Raw genomic sequence first — 22,310 nt, forward strand, 5'->3', positions numbered from 1 at the left:
ACATCTCACTCAAAGAATGGAGCTGCTCTTCTTTCAGGTGCTGCCCTTCCATTGCTGTGATTTATTCCTTTCTTTTTTTTCCTCTTTATGTGTATCACCAGTGATCAGCTGAGATGACTTAGGCCAAAGTTGGGCTGCTCCAAAGCATGGGCAGAGAGTTTCTTTGCAAGTAAAGGGAAAGCCCCTACTCCATCCCCATCAACTTTGCTGTTCCTGGGGTAGGACTGTCCCCTCCCAATGGGGCTGCACCAGGGGGAAATGTGTTGTCACATCCGTGCTCTCCATCCAAGTTCATTGTTGCTGATTGTACCTGCATCTCTGAAGCTGTGTGCTGTACATGTCAGGCACAGGTGAGGAGATTTGGGTCCTGAGTCACTTTTGCTGGTGTACACTGATACTCCAGTACCAATCCAGGGGCTGCCTGCTAGGGCCACGGTCAAGTACAGGACCTGTTTTTTAGCAGAGATACCCATTTGTGCTTCCCAGTGCTAAATACATACCTGTTTGGTGGCTCTTAAAAATTATGTGATTCTAATGTTTTCTAAAGTGATTTGAATCTAGACTTGCACTTAGATGGAGCTCCTCTGTGACTGATTACTTCATAACATGGAGCAAGGATTCTGTTGCTCAGAGAAGATAACACAGCTCATAAAGGGGGGTGAACGAAGAGCAAAAATCAGTAAGGTGATGTAGCCTACAGGAAAAAAAGATTCAAGTGACCAAAATGTACCTGAAGTCAAGCGGTATTTCTGTTTCAGTTTAAAAAAATATTTAAAAGTTAGTGCAGAAATGCTGGTGACCATGGATGTGAGGGATGTGATATATGTTTAGAGGGTGACAGTCAAACACTTGAGGCTGTGTTGAGTGTTCCCTGGATTTTTAAAACCACCTGACTGTCCCAGCCACATTTGCCTGCACAGAGATGGAACCAACCCCCCCAGAATCTGTCAGATGAACCAGTGCCTCCAGAGCCTTGTTGCAGAGCTACAGATGTTTGTGAAGCAGCTGAGCCCTGCTGGGTTTCTAGAGATGCCTGAGGGAGGGGACCTTGCCAGCTCTGGCAGTGATGGGGATTGTCTGCACTGCCTGGGATTCTCTGGAATATGGTGCTGCTCCTGTTCCACAGCCTTCCTTGTTCTTACTGGGAGGGAAAGACCTTGGCCATCAAGGATCAAAACATTTTCAGTAGCCCAGGAAGTAAAATTCTGTTTCATCTTGATTCAGACTCATTATAATGCAAATGATCTTGGTTCCATCAAGGCCGGGGGGCAGAATGTGCTGAGGAAACCTAAAGGTGCTAAGGAGCTGACGGATCTATTAAGAGCCAAGAATTCTGTTCAGAGTGGGGGCTCAAAGAAGTATAAATAATCTGTGATTGTTAAATTCACGTCCATCTGGACTTGAATGCATTGGTTGCATTTAGGTAGTCTGGCCTTGAGCTCAAACCTGCCTGCACTTGAACACTAGCAATAAATAACAATTATATCCTTTCTGTTTTCCTTTGTCTTCTCCCTGTACAGTAAAATACATTTTTAGCCTAAATTGTATATTAAATTGCCACTTCCATTTTTTAATTGGTTCTGCACAAGCTTTGGGAAGCATTTCCTGAGCAAATGGGTCTTGGCATGTCCAGCACAGGCCCCTGAGATGCATTTCTGAACCCTGTTCCAGCAGCCATGGTGAAGGATTTCTGACACACCAGTATTTCCTTAGTGCTGTTGTGCCTAACAGAGATTATTTTAGTTCAGAGTTATTTGAAAACTCCTCCAAATTAAACAAATAGATTCTCAGCTTTGTGAGCATGGTAATGTGTGCTACCCAATTTCACCATATTTCTAGTGCATTTTTAAAAATGATGTTATTTCCACCTCTTGGGCCAGCTCCTAAGACCTTCATTGAGGGCTCTGTTGCAAACTGGTTTTGAGCTGGGCTGTGCACCCGTACCAGGGACAAGCCCAGAGGTTTCCAGTTAATTCTTACTCAGCAAAACTCCCAGCAGCTCTGTTGAGATTTGGGGCTTGTTAAAGCCCACAGAAAAGTTTCTGCATTTAAGACTTCTGCACGCTCAGCAGATTTTATTCACTGTGTATAAATGGGACAATTTTGATGCTATATTGTGGCTCAGATTTATTTCCCAATTTATGAGTGGCATTTAAAAATACAAAATGAAGTGTATCTATTCCATGTTTTCTTGTCTTCTGAAGATAGTCCTATAGGTTTAGAAAAATATAGGCAAAAAATTCCTTTCAAATTGCTGAGGGCATAATTCATGCCTTGTAATGAATGTTTTTAAAATCAGGCCTTTTTCTGGCTCATTACCGGGCCTGTAGGCTTGATTTTTTTAATTAATGTAAGAACACCTTCTTTATGGCACGTTCGTGTTTACCCAAAAGTCACATCATTTTTCAAATTATACAAGGTGTCAGTACTGAGGGTAATGATCTTTATTGCTCACATTCCAAAAGGAACACTACTTTTTCCCTCCCCCCCCTAAATCTGTCTAGAAAAGAAGAATCAGAAATGTTTTTCCCCAGTAGCATTTGTGTGCTGGTGAGTGCTGGACATAAAAGTTGCCCAGAGAAGCCATCAGGTTTGCTTTTATAAATGTTCCTCATAGTTCAGCCCCACCCAGCACCCCCCAGCTGGTGCTGGGGTCCAGCCCCATCCCGAGGTGCTCTGATGTTTGGGTTTCTGGCTCCAGATCCAGCTGGATAAGTGGGATTCCTACATGGTCAGAATGGAACACACAGAATGGACTAGAGGCAGTCTAAGCATAAGCAGACACAGTTTCTATTGACTTTCCACATGGCTGCTTCCATAAAGTTGTCCCGATGTCCATTTTATGAGGTGAGCTCATGCTCAGGGGGTGAGGAGGGGTGTGCAGGAGTAGCTGAGGCTTTGTCCTGCCCAGTTCTTCTGCTGATGACAAGAAATACATAATGCTAAGCCTAAAGAAGCCAGGAACATTTTGTCTTTCTTTACTTACTGGTGGAGGTGGGCATGGGAACTGGGGCTGTCTGCAAAATAATTGCTAATAGCATTAACTACTGCAAGTGCTAATGCTTGTATTTACACTAATGCTGCTAACTAACATAAATGCTAAAAACTGCTGTACCCCTATGTGTGTGAGTTGCCTGATCTAGGACTGGGGACCCTCACCAGTGACGAAAAGCACTAGAGGACTGCAAGGAGGAAATGTCAGTACTTTGCAGCAGGACATTAGAGGTATTGGCTGCTTTTCCAGAAAGCCTGGGATTTTATTAACTCACTAGTTTCAGGGTGTGAAACCTTGCAGATTAGAGATCCTATTCAGCATTATTATCCTGAACACTTGGCAACTTGTATAAATTTATGACTTTGGTCCAGCTTATCTAATACCTACTGTTACCATAAAGTCTGGAAGCATGGCAGTTCCTTGAGCCACCTTGCCAAGCTGTACAGTTCCCAAAATTGGGAAGGCTGTGAGAGCAGAGGCTGAATGTTGGTTTGGCAACGTTTTATCAGTGCTGCTTTAAGTCCACCTTTAATGCTGTCAGTATTTGCACAGCATATCCTAAGTCATCAGTGCTGGGAACACATCTGTTGGTGAGGAACTCAGCCCATGGTTGGGTTTTGCAGCTCTCTTGGTCCAAACCCTCATTGCAGTTGGATTCTCCAGTAGTGTTAAAGCTGCATTAAGACTGAAGCCTGTGGGTTTTCCCCTCGTGCAGTATGATCCTTAGCTGAGAGCAGCTGATGAGGACCCTCCCAACACCACTTCACACCTCCTGTTCTCCTGCCTTCCCTCAAGCCAGGATGGGAGCCCAGGCTGGGGAAAGGTGTGAGGCCAAAGCCGTGTGAGGCCAAACCATGTGAATCATAGAATCATAGAATAGAATCACAGAATCATCTGGGTTGGAAGGGACCTCTCAGATCATCAAGTCCAACCCTTGATCCACTCCCCCCGTGGTTCCCAGCCCATGGCACTGAGTGCCACATCCAGGCTCTTTTTAAATATATCCAGGGATGGAAAATCCACCCCTTCCCTGGGCAGCCCATTCCAATGGCTGATCACCCTCTCCCTAAAGAAATTCTTTCTAATATCCAACCTAAACCTCCCCTGGCACAACTTGAGACCTCTTGTGCCCTCTTGTCTTGCTGAGAGTTGCCTGGGAAAAGAGCCCAACTCCCCCCTGGCTCCAACCTCCTTTCAGGGAGTTGTAGAGAGTGATGAGGTCTCCCCTGAGCCTCCTCTTCTCCAGCCTCAACACCCCCAGCTCCCTCAGCCCTTCCTCACAGGACTTGTGCTGGATCCCTTCCCAGCCTCCTTGCTCTTCTCTGGACCTGCTCCAGCACCTCAATCTCCTTCCTGAGCTGAGGGGCCCAGAACTGGACACAGGACTCAAGCTGTGGCCTCCCCAGGGCTGAGCACAGGGGCAGAATCCCTTCCCTGGACCTGCTGGCCACGCTGTTCCTGATACAGGCCAGGATGCCATTGGCCTTCTTGGCTACCTGGGCACACTGCTGGCTCATGTTCAGCTTCTTGTCAATCCAGACTCCCAGGTCCCTCTCTGTCTGGCTGCTCTCAGCCACTCTGTGCCCAGCCTGGAGCTCCCCATGGGGTTGTTGTGTTGAACCTCATCCCCTTGGGATCAGCCCAACTCTCCAGTCTGTCCAGGTCCCTCTGCAGAGCCCTCCTGCCTTCCAGCTGATCCACACTTTCCCCCAGCTCAGTGTCACCTGAGAATTTGCTGATGATGGACTCAATCCCCTCATCTAAATCACCAGTAAAGATATTAAATAGAACTGGGCCCAACACTGATCCCTGGGGGACACCACTAGTGACCACCTGCCAACTGGATCAGCACTGTTCAGCACCACTCTCTGGGCCCAGCCCTCCACCCAGTTCCTAACCCAGCACAGATGCCCCTGTCCAAGCTGTGGGCTGACAGCTTTTTCAGGAGAATCCTGTGGGAGATGGTGTCAAAGGCCTTGCTGAAGTCCAGGTAGACCACATCCACAGCCTTCCCCTCATCCATCAAGAAGCTCAGGGATGCCTTGCAGACATTAATTCAGTCATCATCACACCCTGACAACCCTAGAATGGAGAAGGGCAAGTGATTCTTGGCTCCCAAATAATATTTTTGTGGAGAGGGATAAATTGCCCTTGTGCTTGATGATGACAAATGTCTTTTTAGACTTTCTGTACTTGTGAAGACTCAGGGAATTGTTAAGTTAAAACCTATTAATCATTTTCTTGACGATTTACTTATTCAGTTTCCTTCTCCAGTAAAGAATAACCCTTTTAGTGTTTTGAAAATATGGGATAAGACCAAATTTCAGATGTTTATAAGTGTTAAAACAATATGCAAGAGTCTTTTTAGCTGTGGGAGAGGATACAGTGGGAGAGATGTTTTTCCAGTGCATCATCTGTAATGGGATATAGGTTTGGATCCTTTCTGGATGGCATGAGTAGGGCATGTAGTGGTAAGATGAAGGAGAGTGGTTTCAAGCTGAAAGAGGAAAGATTTAGATCAGATATTAGGAAGAAATTCTTTGCTGTGAAGGTGGAGAACTCTTGGCCCAGGTTGCCTGGAGAAGCAGTGCTGAAGGTGAGGGCCTTGGAACAACCTGGTCTGGTGGGAGGTGTCCCTGCCCCATGGCACTACAGGGGCAACTGGGTGATCCTTGAAGTCTCTTCTAACTCAAACCAGCCTGGGATTCTTTTACTGGTGTCACAAGACCTGGTGGATGGATATTCACACCCTATCTGACCTTCTTCACCTGCTCAGTCCACCAGAAGAAGGTTTCAGTACTGGGGCAAACAGAGCACCAGTAAAGATGGAATTGGGATTCTGTTCAAACATCCCCTTTCCTTTTTATTTCTGCTTGCTGAGAACTCTCTACCTGGTGATGGAACATCACTGTGCTTGCCAACTGCTTCCTTTTAGTGGTCTTTGTTGTGGCCACTTTATTATTCCCATTAGATGTTTTGACAGTCTCTGGAGCATGGCATCTATTTCAGCAACTAGCAATCTTTATATTAATGAGGACATTTATGATGAGAGGGTACTGCTAATGAAATGAGCAATTCACATCTTCAGGATTGGTTGTGATGAGGTTTTTTTTCCCCCAGTGAAAATTCTCTGAGCTTTCTCTCTCCAGCCCAGCTCACCTGGTACCCTTGTGTTGAGGCTGAAGCCTCAGTGTTTTCATTGTTTCTGGAAAAAAACCCCAAATATTATTTTTTGGCTGTCTTACTAAACTTCCCTCCTAGCATGCTGATGGACTGTTTCACAGTAAGCTATAAGCAGTGCCAGATTTTTTCTTTTAGGCATTCTGAACATGTGTGGATGTGTGGATGTTGTTTGCATACACCAAATCAAGGACAGGGAGAAGATGGGGGAAAGAGGGGGCTCTCACAATCTGAGTCTCTTCTGAGAAAACCCTTCCTGAGCAAGGAATGGGATTTTCTTGATCTCCTTCAGTATCCACAGCAGAGCCCAAGTCCCTGAGGGGACAAAGTTTCTTGTTCATCAGTAGAAAACTGACTGAGAAACACAAGGGAAATTACTGTTAGCAAATTAGGGATGTTCTAGCTCATCAGTTTTCATTCTTTCAGAGCTGATTCACCTTCTTAGAGCTGAAATAACAATGAAATAAAATATGCATCCTGAGGAAAGTTTGTGGGAGGGTATAAAGATGTCTGCTTGAAAAAGTTCCTGTTGCCCTAGTTATCTGGGGAAGAAAAATTCAAAAATAGTTCCTTTTAATAAAATTAGTTCATCTGGGGCTTAATTGGCTTTTCTTACCAGTTTTTCTTCACGGGAAGAGAGAACAGAGAATTCTTCCTTACAATCCTGTGATTGAAGAAGATGAACTACTAGTCAAAAGAAGCTGACAGACTGGTGCTGCTTATTTTCAGTAACTGTAATTAACACATGAATTAAAATGCTTATTTTTCTGCAGTCCTGGATATTATCACGCTCTGGTCAGATGAACAAAAAAGTAAGCTTAGATTTAAGAACTTTCATTGCACCTCAGTCAGATGTTTACAGCAGAATGTCTTCCATTTCCTCTTGAGTGGGAAAGCTGTTTTCATACATTAAGTTAAAAAAAAACTTTGAATGTGCAGGTTATAATTATGCTTCTCAGGTTAAGCTTGTATTTCCAGAGAATTAATATAATTATTCATCTCATTACTGAGCTGATCATTACACAGATTTTTCTCAGGTTAGGCTAAACACAGGCTGATGAACTCAGTTGCAGTATGGTGAATCTGGTCAAAATTCCTAGATAATGCTCAAATGATGTCAGAAATTCTGCAGCTGTTTTGTGTATTCAGTTATCACTTGAAGACAGATTTCTCTAAGGCATCTTTTACTCTCGCATTTTAATAATACAGAAAGTCTACAGACTTGAGTATAAGGTTAATCTTTTGATTCCAATTTTATAAAAGAATTATTATAATTATTATTTTTAAAATAACAATTTTATGAAGACAGTACAAAAATTTCATTACATCTCCTGTCCCATGATTCATAGATCAAATGGATCAGTTATAGAATAACCCTGAATGCCATTTGAACTCAGAAAATATCATTACTTCTAAAGATATTCCTTAGATTTGCAAATTATTTCCAAGTAAAAATCTCCTCACCTGGAATTATCAAATTCTTATTTCTATTTTCATCAGAAATATCTGCTTGCCCTCATAAAAGATTTATTTTTTAAGATAGTTTTTGTTAAAGGAGTTTTAAGTTCAGCAACTCCAGCTCCCTGCACACCCTGCCATGGCTCGGGTGCACGGTTGAGGTTTCAGAGCATTTGCTGGGAAAACAATGAGAGTTTTCCCCCTCCCAAATTATTTAGCTAAACAGGAGGTGAGTTGGATTTCCAGGATGAAATTTAGGCTGTGCTTTGGTTGGAAATCCCTTCTGCTCTTCCTGTTGCACTACCCAGGTGGTGGTGGGGGGTTGTGGAGGGGAGCAGGGGGGATGGTCCTGGGGGGGAGGGCAGGGAGTGGGTCTGTAGGGAAGAGCCAAGGGAGGGGACCTGCGAGCTGGAGATGTTTCCCCAGATGGTTATTGCACATCCATTTGACAGCCTATGAGTCAAACTGATAGTACCTGGGACACGGATGTCATTGTCATGACAACCTTGCTAATGGTGCAGGTTTTGACAGGTGGAATGACATTTGTTAAGGAGCTAACCTTATTTTGGCACTCTCCTCTCCACAGAAAACACTGTGAAAAGTGATTCTAGTAGGTACAGCCAAGAGGTTGTTTTTTTTCTGGAGCTTGGAGCTGCTTTTTGTGTCACAGAAATTGCCAAATTCTAACTTTAAAAAAAATCATATGGAGAATAGTATCCAAACATCAGCATGAACTCAATCTGCTCAGACCTTCTACCAGATTTTTAATTTTTTATTGATTTGATTTTATTTTTTCATGTCAGCTTTTAAAGCTGTTGCCCTTGTGAGCATTCTCGTGTTTCAGGGGACAGAATGCCATTTTTCTCTTCACACATAATGAGCAGTGAACTCCTGGACTGGTGTTGTCTGTTCCTTCTACTGAGAAACCACTGCAGCCAACAAACCCAGCGCCCCAAGCTGCAATCTAAACAGAGTGATGCATTGCAGGTGCTCTCCCCATCTCCTCACACCTCTCAGAAACATTAGGAGGGATTTTCAACTTCCTATTCAACTTTTAAATGGAGAGTCAGGTCAGTCTTTGGATTAGAAAACTAATAAATCTCCTGACTTCACTTATTGTACAAGTACCCAGCTCATATCTGCTGTCACCCCGGCTCCCCGCACTGCACCACACTGACCTCACTTCAGGCTGCCCGAGTGATAGCTTAATGAATATATCTACAGACCCATCATAAATTGCAAGCGAGGCAAAATGTCACTTCTCTGATGTTTGTGTATAAAAATTGGACCTTAAATTGCTTTCTCTCTTCATCATTCTTTGTTTGAGTTACCCTGTAGGTGGCCGTTCCCAACGATGGGAGCTCCGGTGCTGTAAATAAAGTTCAGCAGTATGCAAGGTGCTGAAAAGAGTGACTTCACTGGCTCTGCTGCTCCACTGCTGCAGTGAAATGAATGATTGTTGATTTGTATTTAATGCTCAATTTCCTCTCCATTACTACAAACCATGCAAGGCAGACCTCGTTTCAGGCTATTCATCTGAGAGGTCCATCTATCCGGTTTCACATCTGCTAAAAGCCCCCATGTCATGCTAATTGCAGCCTTCCCCTGGAAAGAATTTGGGGTTTAAGACCAAAGAAAGATATCCTTATTTCTAGCTAATGCTCTGATCTCTGATCTACACAATTTCTTGTTTGCAGTTGTATATATGTGTTCTAAATGCAAGAGAGATGCAAAACTACGGAAAAAAAAGTAGTGGTTGTGCCTTTTCTAGTTATTTTATAGAGACAAGTGCTTTCAAACTTGAAACCTACAATGTCTATGCTTTAATCTCTGTGCCACAGCAATTACATCTTCTTGTCCCTTGGACTCTGTGCCACCATGGAGTGCAAGGTAATTTTTGTACTCCTGCTAAATCAAAGGAGATGTAAGATTAGCTCCAGACAGATAAAGCAGATTATCAGCATAAGACTTGAAAGGATCTTTTGCCTTGATGTGACAAACCCAACTTCTGTTACAGAAAACTATGGCACATGAGCTCTTTTATGATGAACTTCACTCTTAAGAATAGTTGTTTTCTCCACTGTTTCTACTGAAAGCTTATGGCAGTCATGGCTTGAGGATCTTGGAGATGTTTTTCTAACTGTATTGTCTGTGTGTTCTTCTGCATCCCTGTACTACAGCTTTACCTTTTCCTTCCTCAGCATTGCTTTGAGTAGAAGTGCTCTGGGAGGGACATGGAGGAACCAGAGCCAGTAATTTAGCTTTGCAAAGCACCTGATCAGCTGTATGCAGCAGCTAATTGGATAAACCCTCCTCTAGAGCTCCTTGAACTTGCCTGTAGCAGTGGGAGGGCAGGGACAACAGCCCAACAACACCTCCACCAGCAGGAACCATTCCAAACAGCATTTAGGTTTTCAAGGGGTCAGCAGCAGATGCTTAAGGGAAGCACGAAAAAATTGTCAGGCATGAAACTGTACTCCTGGGCTGCAGCAGCCTGATGACCTCCAGAGCCAGAGGTGGGTTCTTGTTGCTTTACAGCCCTTGATGAATATTTGCTCCAAGAATACAGAGAATCCAGGCAAACTTGTAGCACTCAGCATCACAGGAGTGGCTCTCCTGCAGCTTCATACCCAAAGAACTGCCACCTTCTCTTTGTTTGGAACCTTCTTCTTACTATTATGATGGCCCCTATTTTTTCCTGCTATAGGAGACAGGGAACTGTGACACAGCTTGCTATGTTTCTTCCTCGCCTCAGCTGTCTCTTGCAGTTTCCTTGCAGTTGGTATAAAACATGGGACTCTGCTCTATTCTTTTTTCTTAAGCTTTTCTTGTGATCATCTTTTCTTTATGTTCCATTTTATTCTGCTTTCCATTTACTTTCATGACTTGGTTTGGATTCAGGAGCACTGTTGAAGCCAGTAGCACATTGCCATCCCCTGAATAGCTGTTACCACTTTTGTTGTGAAAAAAACACCAATCCAACTTAAAACCACTCCTGTTAGTCAGTGTTTGTTTGGGCTGGGCTAGGAATGGTTTGGTTCTCCTCAGCTGGAATTTTTTTCAGGCTTCTGGGGCTTATCCCCCGTTTGATGGAGGTTTTTTTCCCCCTCAGTGCAGGGATTTTCATGTTTACTTAAAGTGTTTTCCTATACTGTAGTGATGATTTTCCTAAAAACAAAAAAACTGGAAACAAAAAACAAACAAAAAAACCCCCAAGCAAACAAAACACAAACAAACAAACAAACAAAAAAAAAAAAAAGGAAAAGAAAAAGGAAATTGTCTGGCTTTCTGGGCTGTAAATCAGAAGGATTTACAGGATGAAATGAAGGATTCGCTCCTTCAGGCTTTATTCTCACATTCAGGTAGTGTTGGTGAAGTGTTTCTGTTGTTGGAACAAGAACTGCTAGAGAGCAACATAAACCCCATGGATCTGCCTTTATTGGTTCCTATGGATATTATAACTGAAAGTTCTGGGGTGAGCTAAAACCTACAGATTGAGAGGAAATTTCAGTATCTAAGTGTGCACTTGGCTGTTGGCTGGATGGCCAGGGCTTCATTTGTGTGCATGGTCAGCCCTTTCCCCTTTTCCAGCTGCATTTGCCTTTGGAATGGAGAGAAAAGCCTGCCCTGTTTTAGCTCAGAAAATGATCAAGATATATCAGGAGCAGATTGATCTGTTTTTTTTAATTGCCTGCTATTTTAGGGAAATTGTTGCAGCCTATAGCACATTGCATAAGACGACTCTGAGATCTTTCTGTGGCAAATAAAGTGCAGCCTGTTGGAATTTGGAAACTCTTAGAGGCACTTGTATTGCAAGTGTTTTAGGCCAATGTTTAAATACCTCAAAAAATCCAGTTTTAAATTTCATGTGATGTTACGTGACGCATCAATTTCCTTGTGCATGCTTCAACTTACAGCAAATGATTCCACACATTAAAAAAAAAAAAAAAAAAAAAAAAAAAAAAATTTTACTCCCACCTGATAATTTGCCTGTGAAATACTCATCACTTTTAGTGCTTGTCTATATTAGAGTGAAGTGATCCCTTTAGATGGTCCAAACGAACAAACTCATATTTCTTGGGAGAAGCACAAAAAAATATAACACTTTAGTGACTTCCTGAAGGACACTTGTGGAAATGAGAACACACAACAATAATAACAACACAACCAGCTGGAGCTGATTCAAACCAGAACCTGATTGGTATTAATCTTGGAGATGTGATGGGTGGGACTGTGTCTGACCCTTTCTACTGTGGCAATTTTGGCTGCCTTTGAATGTAGAGGTCTTATGCTCCTGGAGAGGGTGTTCGTTAATCCTTAACACTCCTGAGGGTTACCAAAATTTTGTCTGAGGATTTTGTGCCTTGCATAAGATGGTGTTTCTACACCTTCCACATGAGGTATAGCTAAGCATTTATTTTATTTTTTTTCTTTTTCACCAGGAACTCATAGTCCAGTCTTTAAACCTCTGCAGCTTTTTTCCTGTCATACAACGGTGACAAGAAACAATAATCTGAAGTTACCCTGGGAACTTTGATGAAAAAGTGTTAACACCGGTTTGCTCAGGTTTTTTTGCTTTTTCGGAAATGTGGAATACTGTTGACAGAGAATATATATGCATTAGCTTGAAAAGATTCCAACAAGAAAACAATTTTCTTGCATGCTGTGATCAGAGCCATGCCACAAACCTGGAAGGCTGTGGCTCATTGTAAGGGAACAGCAAGTGTAGGCTGCTTAAATCCAAGCCTTTGTCCTTGAGACAGTCCAGTACCATTAAATTCAGGATTAAGGAAAGGAATTAGTTCACTAAAGAGAACCTGCTGGTGTCAGCTGAAGTTCATGGCCAGGTGTCTTGGTTGCATCACTGATTTTCTTTTACGCAAGAAACATTCTTGCTCTGCCCAACACATCGTGTAAAGAAAGAACATTTTAATAGAGAGATACAAATACATCATAAATCATATGTCATTTATAATTTCTTGGTACTGATGCTTATGGTTCAGCGTCACAGCTGTTGAAAAGTTTCTCATGCACACTGAGCACACTGAGTTTTACTTGCTTCAAGGAGTAGCCCCTGGGGTTTTGATTCCAAGTTGTGGCTCAACTCTGCTACCCTGTAGTTAGTTTTCTTCTGCTTTCTGAAAAATTTCTGAAAAGTTTCTGATTTTCCTAGATTTTCCTGCTCTTGCGCTGTGCCAGGTGCTTGCCCCTTCCCTGGAAAGCTCTTCCTGGATGTGCCTGTGTGTAAATGAAATTTGGCAAGATTGGATGGGGTGCTGGTGATCAGGGCTGGACACCAACACCTCCAGGCAGCCTCCTGCAGGCCTGGGCTGATGTCAGCAAGTGCTGCCCCATCCTCTGCAGGGTGTTTGTCTGGGGCATTGCTCTGGGGCTCAGGGGGTCTAGGTTCCCTTTGCTTTGTAACTCGGCAAAACTGCTCTGCATCTGCTGGGGCAGGGAGGGATCTGGCACTGACAGAGTAAGGAGGATCCCTAAGAGGTCCCTAAGGATCCCTGAAAGGTGGTGGCTAACTGCTGGAGGGAGGCTCTGTGTGGAGGATGGTTTGGGTTTTTTTTTTTTTTTTCCTTTTGGTGAATGGGTGAATCACAGAAGGATGAAGACTGACTTTTTTTTTTTTCTGTGATGACCCATCCTGCTCCTTCTGTTCCCAGAGCAGTGTGAATGGCAGAAACTTGCACTGTAGAGCCTGTGGGATTTGTTGTCCTCAGCAGATAAAAAGCAGCCTTCACATTTTAAATACTTAGGAGCCATTGCATAAAGCTCTGGAGGGTGCAGGAGATCTACAGCTTTCCATTAACCCGCTTACACAAAAAATGCTAAAAAAATCTAGATCTCAGTTTGCTCAAGTGTTTGTAATCTTGAGAGCACTTTTTAATCCTGTCTGAATGCTGTTCTTTTTGTAAAATCAAATGCAGGAAAATAATAATAATATTTGTATTTTCTTCTTTATTTTTGGTGTCCTGCTTATCTCCATGGTAACTGCTGAAGGGACAGTTGTAGCAACAAGTGACTGTTGTGGTAACTGTTGAACTGACACAATCCAGGGATCTCCCGGGGTGATGTTACAGGCTGTGGAATAACAGAAGAAAGCAGATTTTACATTTGCTTTTAGTAAAAATTTCATTTCATCTAAAGCTTGCCTTTGCTTTCTCATTGTATTTTAAATAGTTCAGGCTTTTTCTCTCCCTTTTTTGTTTCAGAACCAAGCACGTGCTTCAGGCAGGCTTATAGCATGAGACTTGCTGGGCTTTATGATGGGAGGAGCTCTCAGCAATCAGAAACTCATCTGAAGAAATTCCCTGAAGTTTTAGAAAAATACAAATAGGAAAAGCAATCAGATTGCAGGTCTATTTTGACTAATCCAACTGATTCTGTTGAGTGGTTTGATGGGGACTTACAGACAGAAACCTGCAGGAATTAAGCTTTCAAGTTATGGTTTTATGGTGGTTTTTTTTTTGTAGACTGCTAGTTTTTCAGGTTTTTTGAGGACCCTCTCATTTCTCCTTCTTGTACCATGCTCTGAAAAAAATGAACATAACAAGAATGTTTATTTCTGTTTTGCTTCACAAGACAAGTAAAAGCTGAGCTGTGGATGGAGAGCTGTGACACCATGCTGGTGGCTTGACAGAGCCTCTTTTTTAGATGTTTTCATAAAAGGAAATGATTCATCCCATTTCTTTATTTGCTAACCCAGGTGATGCTGAGTCTCAGTGAGCTGTCAGCTTCCTGTGATTTATTCCTTTTCATGACAAACAAAAAAAAAATGTTGAAATGTTGAAATGGAGAGCAGTTGCTCTGCTTGCATCGCCCTGGAGCCAGGGAATGCCCCACAGGCATCATAATAGATGGGTGTCACTTTACAAAAAAGTCTTTGGTTGGCTTATGCTTTTAAATGTTTTTTGCTTTCCACAGGATTTTGAATTTGACAATGATCTTCTGACTGCCCCGAGTAAAGAACACAAAATGTAGTTCATTTCCTTCAAGAAAAATGAAAGAGAGGAACACTGCTAACATCCCTGGCATGGGAAAAAGGTTCAGGCAGTGCTGGAAACTGAGCCAGGGTTGGTCCTTTGACACAACTGCTTATTACCTGCTTGTCTTCCAGGTAAAGAAAAATAAATAAATAAATATATAAATATATAAATAAATATATTCTGAAATGTTAAACACAATTATTTCTCTTACACTGAATCTGAACACCAGTTCTTGGGTACTTACTGAGTAGTGTCAGCAAACCCTGTCACTCCCTCTACGTGCTTGGATTTTTTTATTTTTTGATTCTTGGACTCACATCCAAGTGGATGTGCCCTGCAGCCATGGCAGGGAGTGTGGCACCTTCGGTCCTGTGGCCTCAACAGCCCTGGCCAGAGAAAGTTGCAAGAGGAGTCCAAAAACCCTCAGAGAGATGACTCTCCAATTCCCATCTTTGCTCCAGTGTATCAGCCCCTCCTGCATGGCCCCAGCCACTACAAAACAGAATTTGTTGGTAGAGATGAGGAATTCCACTGCTCTCTGCTGGGTGTATCTCCTTTTCTATCTGTATATGTTGCAATAAAACAACATGCACAAGGTTAAAAAAATAGCCTGGGAGTGATTGACATGCTAATAATGCTCAATCACATCAATAATGCTCATGTAACAAGCTCCTGAGAAAATAATATTTTTGGTCAATAATACACTTTTTTAAAACAAACTGTTTGTTTTTAATTAACCTCATATTTAGCCATTTAGTCATGCCACGTCCATCAAGCACAGCAGAGAAAAACACGTGCTGTCTTGAAACAGTCTGTTGCTGCCTTAAACTTTCATCTCTTCCTTCTTGGCTTTCTTCTCTGCATTCCACCTTAGCATGTTTTGGAGGACTGAGGCAAATCATGGCTTGTCATGTTACTTTGAATTCAGTGAATCTCCTTTGTCAGAAGGGTGTTGGGTGATTCATGTGTGACAGAACAGCCCATTCTGTTGTGACAGGCTGTCAAGGTGAACCTGCTGTAAGTACTTAGCAACAATTTGGAGCTTCTAATGTGTCCCTTGGCACTTTTTCACTTTTCTTTTCTTCCTTTTTTTTTTTTTTTTCCTTATTATTATTTTTTTTTTTTGCTAAAGGCTGGCAGATTTTAATCCATTAAGTGATCCCAAAAAAGCAGTGCTTGGAATTGTGTAATGCTCAGTAAATCTGAGCAGGGCAGTCAGTGCCCACAGATTCCTGACAAAGGAGGAAATGGGTCCTGTGGTCTTCAGGCTCTTCTTGTCTCCAAGTTGTACATTGGAGGGGGGTGTTTGGTTTGGGGTTTGTTTGTGTCTTTTAAGGGGAAAATTATATGCTAACAGGGGAGGAATTTTAAAAAAGAAAATAGATGAATCCCCCAGTTATGAGGGAGATCTGGACTGAATTCAGACAGTTGTGAGAGTACTATCACATACACAATTCCTTGGGGTGTTCCTTCTCTTTTTGGACTTACATTCAGAGTTGGGGTTCATTCATTCCAGCCCTCTCATTAAAAAATAATCATTAACCTATCAATGCAAGCAGATTGCGTGTGGCTGAATTAATAATAAATATAATTATAAAACCAGGAGCATGAAGCTGAACTTCAGACACCAGGGACTGCTGCCTGCTGAGGGGTTTTGGAAATCAGGAGTTTTAATTAGGTGCCTACATGTTGTGTTAGGAGCCTGTCATAAACTAACCATTGTTTTGGCAGATTTTCTGTGCTTTTGTGTTCAAATCCACTTACATCCAGATCCTAGTGCCAACAGGAACCCTTACCTCCTGTTGATGCCAAATTCACCTATTTTCCTCCCAAATCAGGGGACTTAATGACTTATAAAAATACCTGGCTTATGATTTTGAAAAAAACTTTGGTAGATGACATCTTTAGATGAGTCATGCTTAACTCCTCAATATTTCTCTGTGTTGTGTTGCTTTTCTTTGACCTGATGCCAGTGAACCTGCATTTGGTAACCCATGGGATAAAGTTTGCAGGGATTGGAATTCCATGCAACCTTTGTTTAATTGATTTTTGCATGACACATAGAATAATACCTGATTTTATGTAATTTATGTAATTTTTGACTAATAGCAATTGAAGGTGACACAATAACAGTATATGGTTATTTAAAACTTGCCAATGAATTCACTTTCTCTCTGCCCTTTTATTCTTTACCACAAGAGCCTTTGGTACATCACCAGCTAACACCTGAGCTAAGGGCTTCAGTGTCTCTTGTATCCACCTTCTTTAAACAAGGATTAGGCTATTTTTGTTTAGTTTTAAGTCTTTGGGGTTGAGGAAATGATGGCTGTGCCAGAACCTGGCATTTGCATCCCAACTCTTCCATTGTTCAGGAAACAAAAATGATCCAGAGTGTCTGGGAGGGGGATGGGGGAGTGGTTGCTGCAGGCCTCAATTTGTATATGTGTTTCTGTGTTTTTCGCCAGGAAAGGTATGTTAAGACACTGTTTTTCCATTGTTGACTGAAGGAAAGTCTTGGAAAAAACTGTTTCAGGCTCATTTAACAGCAAACAGCTGAAGACAAACATGAAATCCAAGAAAGGTTGGACTGGGTGATCCCTGAGGTCCCTTTCAGCTCGGTGTTCCCTGGTTCTGTGAGTCCATGGAATTAGGTCAGTGTGTTTTGTAAAATAAGTAATGTGTAAGAGTGTAATTTTCCAGCTCTTTTCAAGAAGGCAAGGCAATGGCACAGAGATTGCAAGACCAGGGCTGTGTTAGCCAGGAAAGAACAGCAGAAAAAGATGTTATCTTGTTCACAAATAGGGTGTTGCTTTACAGAGAGCAAAAGAAAGATTTCAAGAAAAAAATTACTCTCAGCTGCCTGTGCTGTTATAAAATTAAAGAAACTCAGACCTTCTGGCTTTCCTCTCTCCATCCCTACACACTTCTGCTCTATGTTGCTCTTTTGAACAAGCCTTTGCTATCACTGCTGAAAACTATTTGGTATTGCTTTTGTAAAGAGGTAGGATGCCTGTCTTTCAAAAAAGGTGATATCTATTGGTAGAAGAGAATCTAGCTTTCTGAAAAAGGCATTTTCATGGTCTTTGTTTCTTGCTGATGTGTTTGTGAGCACCGAATGAAGTGGGAGAGTTACTCTGTCAGATACCTGAGTGCTATGTTTATGATTGCTTGGTATTATTTTATTGATACAATATTATTGATACTTTATATTGTATGTAAAACAATATTATTGGTATTGTATTATAGCATTCTCAGCCAAGAAGAATGCCTTTTCTCCCTGGTTTTCACAGGGTGAAATTGTTGTGGTGTTTTATGCTTTCATCACAAATATTTCTCTGTAGTTTTACTGAAATCTACTTTTGTTGGGGTCTGACACCTTCTTCCTGTTGTTCATTGCTTCACTGGTTTGGAAATCTGGACACCTGGTCTTGTGAGTGAATTGTGCACAAGTTTTGGACAACATCTTCTACAGGGCCAGCAGAGCCCTGAGCTCAGGTGTCAGGAGTGGGATGAATCCCCCTCTGGATGTGCCTGGAGAAATCTCAGTTCAGTTCTGCTGCCTTCAACATTCTGAGCAGCTTTCTGGAACAGGGTGACTACTGAAAACTTCTGTTTTTCCTCTCCCCATGTAATCTGTCCATTTATACCCATGTGCTTGCTTTGGCCTCTCTGCTTCTGTTTTTGTATTTTTTGGCAATATGGTGCTCTTTTTCTGTTCTTTTTTTTTTTTTTTTTTTTTTTTTTTTTAAAGCAGGAAATACAGCTGATGGTAAGCTGGTATTATGTTTGATCTAAGCTCTGCCTCTTTAAAGTAGAACTTCAGTTTGCATTCTTAACCCAAAGTTTCCATTTGTAAATAATTTAAAAATATAGATTTGTCACATCAAAAGGGAGAGAATAGGGGAAAAAAAACCACAAACCCAAATTGAAAAGCCAGGATACAGAGAAAATATCTTAAGGAAATGCTGAGCAGCTGCAATTAACATTGACTTGAGGTTGAATAAAGCCAGAAAAATACTGGAAAATATACTTTACTTTTCTCCAAGATGTTGTGTCTTCCCTCTGAAAATACTGAATGAAATAAAATTCCCATCAACAAGACTTTGGCTAGTATTGGACTTCAAGATTTGCAGAAGCTGAACACCTGTTGGAATTTGGCCTGTGTTTTGGTTCTTTTTTTCTTTCTTTCTTTTTTAATTAAAAAGAATCATTAAGGCAGATCTCATTTCAAACTCTCTGTAAGAGTGAGCTGACAATAAAATAAAAATTTTGGGAGGGGGCAGCCTCAGCTTTGTGTGTCCAGTTCATGGAAGACTTCCAAAGGCCAAGAAACTGAGCTGGTTTGGTGCCAGACAAAGGTCTGGCCACAGCCACCTTTAGTTTCTAAATGAAGCTGCTAAAGCTAGTTTAGAACAAATTGATTTTTGAGGTGTTTAATGTCAAACAGGTTTTTTAATTGGGTTTCTTCCTTTTGAAATGGAAATATTGTGGAAATCAGTGGCCTCAGCCTGTGCCAACCTAGGCATCCTAGAGATGCTCAAGGTGAGGCTTGGGGAGGCTCTGGGCACCCTGATCTGGTGGGGGTGTCCCTTATCCTGCAGGGTTCTGAGCATCCTGGCTTCTCAGAAAATCCCCACGGGGGTTTTTCAGCTGAAATATTTCCCTGTTTGTGAGCAGTGGCAGCTGAGCAGGGGTCCACACTGCCCATAGGTGCAGCCCTGTGTCCCAAATCATGGGAGCAGGACAGGGACCTGCACGTGAGCATCCTTCATGTGCAACAAGTGAAGTACTGGGGAATGGTGACAAAGCAACACAGGACCCACAGCTTGTTTTCTTTCCAGCTCTTACTTTTGGCTTGATTTTTGGGGGTAACTATTTAGATTTTTCTTACAAATGTAATAAACTCACATGTCTTTAAAGAACATGAGAGGCAGAGAGAAGGACTAAAGTTTGTTAGTTTACATGGAGGAGTGACTAAAATAAAACCAATATGAGCTTCATAAGCAAATTAACTGTGACACTTCTATAAATTTAGAAAAGCTCTTGCCACATTCAAGCAATTTTTTAAAACATCATATTTTAATAAACTCAGTTTAACTGCTGCGTTCTTTTTCTGAATTTGCTTCCCATCTCTACTGATTTTCCAGATTTTTGTGCCTGAACCAGAGCTTTCCCACTGACCTGCTCCTCTTACCCACTTATTCATTTTACTGCATCTCAGATGAGAGTGATCCATAGTATCCTCAGCTCTGGAATGTGCTATCTCACTGCTGATCAGCAGATTTTCTGTGGAAGGCAGTGGAGAAGTGACAGAGATGGAATTCAGCAGGAGCAGCAGGCTCATGGGCAGGTGGAAAGGGCTGAAGCAGATGGCATTCATTTGTAGCTAAATGTATAAAATGCAGCTTTTTGAATGCTGGAGAGGAAGTTCTGCCAAGCTGTGAGTAAATCATCCCAGGATAGGCTAATGATTGTAGATTGTTTAAATTTGGTTTTTGCTCTTCTTCTGTTAATGCTGAAGAAGCATATAGTGTTTATATGTGTCTGTGAGATCTAAATGAGTCAGGTTTTCTTCCTGGAACTCAATTAAAAGGAATACTATGCCACAGATATATTATAAAACATATTTTGGCCCATAGCATCAAAACTTCAAAATATTTAGGTCTTGATGAATTCCCTTTTGGTCTGTTTAAATTTGGGCTATGCTGCATCAGGAGCCTACAGATGATTCCTGGTATGAACACAGCAGCAAAGTAACTGGCTTTTATTTGAAACCTGGTCCAAAACCTCAGTTTTAAATGAAAGAAATTAATAGAAAGCTTCCTTTGAGTTCAGTGGGTTTGGAACTGTGATGACTTTCTGTGAGATAAAAGATTTGTGTGTTGGTTAAGTACCCAGTGACTTGGATCGTTTGTGATGCTGCAGATGTTCTGCATCAGCCTTGTGCCTTCAGAGCATCCTGTGTCAGCAAAATGTCCAGGTCTTGAGTCAGGATGGAGGCAACAGCATTTTAAAATAACTGTGAAAATAAAATAAATGCAATTGCATTTGTGTATTTGGTAAGTGAGTGGATGAATGCTTTGGGGTTTCGTGGTTATTCTTCCCATCACAAATTGCAAAGTCTCAGATTTTATTTTTTCAATATCCCTATGTAACCCAAGATCAATACTTACTCAAATCTTATTTTAGGGGGATTTCATTGTTTCAAGATAAGCTGCTTCACTCAGATTTAATGCCACAGATTTCAAAATTTCTGTTCTGAATAAGCCTCTTGATTCTTCTCTCTTTCCAAGGATTTTCTATAGAACCAAAGATCAGATTAACAACAGATTGCAGGGGCAACATGACCAGGGGATTCTTTTACAGTTGTGCTTCTACAGTGGTGCTTGGAGGAGGAATTCCATCTGCTTAATGGCTCTGTTATTAAATAAAACAACCAGGTAAACATCATTCAGCTTGCAAGCAGGCTGTGCTCAGAAGACACCAGTCTGGGCCTTCTTGATCTTTTCTAGGAATATACCAAGACAAATACAGGAGCTCAACTACACTTGAGCACCTCTTGCAAAGATACTGTTTCCTAAATAAAATTTTTCTTACGATGGTGAATTTATGTAAAAAAATTAATTAGATGGTGACTAGACTTTAGTCCTGAGGCATCATTCACAGTCATATGAGCTGAAATGTCATTTAATGTCCCAAAACATCTGGCATATCCCTTGTTAATATCTGTATTCTTACTGAAATCATGTAGGGAAAGCCTTAATGGTAGGGGGTGGAAAAAAAAAAAGGAAATATGGGTGGAAATGAGTTTTGGTCAGCATCAGCATTCTTAGTGTACCCAGAAGTGAGATCACAGCCTTTCTGGAGTGATGCCCAAGCTACAATGCTCTTGGATTTCAGTAGGACTAATTGGTACAACTGGGTGTTTGGGAGGGACAGAAGAGCATCACGATCCTCCTTCCCATTTCCATAGCATTCTGTGAGCAGAAACCCAATTGTCCCCATTATGCACAGACACCTGATGGGGCAGATGAACAGAAATGAACTCTGCACATCACTGATTTCCAACTATTTGTAATACAGAAAAGGCAGGAGAAGAAAAGCTATTGAGAGGTCATGGAGATGTCTTCAGAGCCTGTCTGCCTGTTCCAGGAGTTTCCTTGTTACCATGTCTGAACTGTGAGTGAAGCTCAGGGAATTTCATTCTTTCAGCTGTTGCATTTGTGAAATTTGGAGCTATAGAGCTGTTCAAATCATGAACAGTTTGATTAATGTTGACTACCAGATTAAGTAGTGGAATAGGACTTTCCTCATGCCGGGACACCAATTTGATTTTGTAAGCTGGATGAAGTTACAGGAGAAATTTCTTAATGTGCCCAAGGGAAGATGCATGACTTTCAATGGGAAATCCAAGGGACCAACAGCTCTTTTTTTTTTTTTTTTGTGATTTTTCTTTCATGACTGTTGCTGATTACCAAGAACTGGATGACAAAAGATGTGATTTGCCAACCACAAAATGCAGCATCCTTGTACTAATGAACTTTAAAGTAATATAGTTCAACAAACACATAAGGAAGCAATATGTTATGTTTGTACCATAGTAAGATGTTTCTGCTTCTTCCAAATGTGGAAGCTTTTCTCTAGAAAGATATTAAATTTCTAGCAGTTCTAAAATAAAATGT

This window comes from Heliangelus exortis, chromosome 12, assembly GCF_036169615.1.
Source record: "Heliangelus exortis chromosome 12, bHelExo1.hap1, whole genome shotgun sequence".
Classification (NCBI taxonomy): domain Eukaryota; kingdom Metazoa; phylum Chordata; class Aves; order Apodiformes; family Trochilidae; genus Heliangelus; species Heliangelus exortis.